Below are 2757 nucleotides of genomic sequence, written 5' to 3'. Positions count from 1 at the left end.
AAGAACCCACACATGAAGATATCATGGCCTTGATAGGATGAGAGACACTGTCTTAAGTGCACTGGGTGTCCCCAAATCTCTGTCTTCTCAAAACCTGTGATGATGACCATGGGAGAAATCGATCTTTGAAGGTGCAACCAAGTTAGGATGAGGTCATGGTAGCAGAAAGCAGGTCCTGCATCAAGTGTGGACACCTTTTAAGAACAAGATAATTTGGCTTGGCACCGTAGTACATCCTTTTCCCCCCAAATTTTTAAAAATCTTTCTTTTGAAAGGATGAGAGAAAGAAGACAGGTACCAATGACCAAGAACAATGACATTGAAAAAAATACAATAAGCACTCTCTCTACACACAACCCCTGCCCCCTTTCTCATCTTCAGCACAACAATCTTAAAACTGTCAAAGCACAGGCAACAAAGAGAAACATCAGTATGAAACTACAAAAGCAAATTTTCATACTGCTCAGCCTGTCAAATGTCCTTTCCCCAGCTAAACTCCACCCACTGGAATGCTGAAGAAGTATAAAATAGACATTTCTAGGGGGCATTTTGGACTTTGTTAGCATTCAACAAAGTTTGATGAGGGATCAATAGGAGCTCTCCCAACAGATAAATACTGGCCATAGCTTCTCCATCCAATTGCAGGTTTCAGAAAACCACTAGGGCTGGAGATTGAAACTTGTAACAGACCAATCTATGGTCTCTTTGTAGAAACAGTGGGGAACCTGCCAGATCCTGATTGGCTACTGAAAATGGGGAGGGTGGGGGGTTGGGGTGGGGGAGGTTTGTGCTTAAAAAAAATTGAAGGTGTCTAGTAAAACGTTACAAATGGAATTTCAAACCATTAGCCAAAGAGCTCAGAAGCTTGGGGTCAGACAAAGGCAAGAAGACTCCTCCCACCGCATCACCTGAAGGATCAGACTACCTATTGGCTGGCTGCATATATGCATATATCCCTTGCTTTAATTAAACTCAATGTCAAGTGTTTACAATTTAAAAGTTGAACAGGAGGCTAATTCAATTGAAGAAACTCCTCCTAATATTATGAGTTTAAGTTTATACAATAACCCAGAGGATTCTCTCCCCATACAGGAATAGGTTACTTATATATTTATAAAGGGAAGGATTCCTGAGCAGGAGGTGTTCAAGATAAGAGTCTCCTCTACATGTGTGTGTACACGTTAAATACATGCTCCGATGTATAATCTCGCAGTCACATGCTTGTTGGAGTCCATCTCACAAATACACCTCAATAGTAGTCATACACATGTACATGCAGCAAGATGTTACTCCAGAGTGATTAAAGGTGATACATGAATGTCAATGTGGGCAGGTCACTTTAGGGTATAGATATACACAGCCAATTAACCTGCAGATTGTGTTCTTTCTCTCTCCCCCCAAAATAAATAAATAAAAACATAGACTGCTATCATCTTGGGTGTCAAGGAGGCAACTGACTGGAGGGTCTGCTTTTTGCACTTCCAATTTTCTATGATACTTTCGCTCTGCCCTGTGAGGCCTTCTCATATAAATAGGTTTACTTCTCTGCACTCTCAGGCAAGGCCTTCTTCTCAGAAGACCGTCTTCAGGCTTGTGGGTAATCAGCAGGTGGCAGGTGAGTAGGATCTCGAACACCAGAGCATGGGCTTTGAGAGGATCACTGACCAGCCGATGAAAGAAAAGCACACCCAACACCAGCAAGAGCAGGGAGAAGTTGGCCACATCTTTGGGACTCCCAGGTACCGGGGTCATGAGAATGCCACAGGTCACTTCAAGAGCACCAATGCTTTTCTGAAGGAGAATGAAATCAATGCCCATTTTCTTCAGCATAGGCAGGGCTCAGACATGTCTCTTGTAAGCACGTTTCATCACACTGTAGGTACCCTTGCTGAGCCTGGGGGCTCACTTGATAGTCGCCATAAAAACAAAGAAGGGTCCTAGGGCCCCTGAGAGGGCCATGATGGTTACATGAGGGTCACAGTGCCTGGGGATCATGGAGTCACCAAGACAGGTCCCAACTAATCCTTCTGCTTTGCTCAGCCTGACTACCAAGGCATAGGCAGTTAGCACAGGAGAAGCTGGAGGGACACAAGGAGGCAGCAGCAGAGAGAATGCCAAAGAAGTGTAAAGCACACACTGACCACCAGCACTCGGGAGGTAGGGATAGAGGCAGAGGCAACTGGGTCGCACTGAGTTCAAGGCCAGCTTCTACATAGCTATTTCTCTGCCAGGCAAAGAATGAGACCTTGTTGATAAGAAAAGAAACAAGGAAATTTGAGCATAAAGAGAAGGAAAGCACCTATAGATGGAGGCAGAGGTGTGTGTGTGGGGGGGTGTCAACATAAGCTATCATCAGTTGGAAGTGGCAAAGAAGGGCTCCCTCTCTCACACTAGGGACTTCAGGGAGAACATTGCTGTCTTGACAATTGGGGATTTGTTTGTTTGTTTTTTGTTTGATTGGTTAGTTGTTTTGTTTTGGTTGTGGAGTGGTGGTGGTACTGGTGTGTGTGTGTGTGTGTGTGTGTGTGTGTGTGTGTGTGCATGTGTGTGTTTTTGACTCCTAACCTTAGAACCAACAATACATTCCTGTGATTTAAAGCCATTTTGCATGTGATGCTTTGCTGCAGCCCTAGGAAGATGATAAATAAATGCTACTGGTACATAGGAGAACTGACGCTTTTCATGGGGAGACAGCTTAATCTAGTCACACTAGTCACACAAACATTATTTTCCCCATTTATACAGCTAAATAATACT

The 2757-nt window shown here is 44.0% G+C and overlaps 1 pseudogene; it reads right to left on the bottom strand.

Annotated features, from left to right (window-relative positions):
- Positions 1–1489: 1489 nt before the first annotated feature.
- Positions 1490–2078, bottom strand: LOC116889810 (annotated as a pseudogene).
- Between the last annotated feature and the right edge of the window lie 679 nt (positions 2079–2757).

This window comes from Rattus rattus, unplaced genomic scaffold (genome assembly GCF_011064425.1).
Source record: "Rattus rattus isolate New Zealand unplaced genomic scaffold, Rrattus_CSIRO_v1 flattened_line_182862, whole genome shotgun sequence".
Lineage (NCBI taxonomy): Eukaryota > Metazoa > Chordata > Mammalia > Rodentia > Muridae > Rattus > Rattus rattus.
The sequence above is the reverse complement of the archived record's forward strand: the minus strand, read 5'-3'. Positions and strand labels throughout refer to the sequence as shown.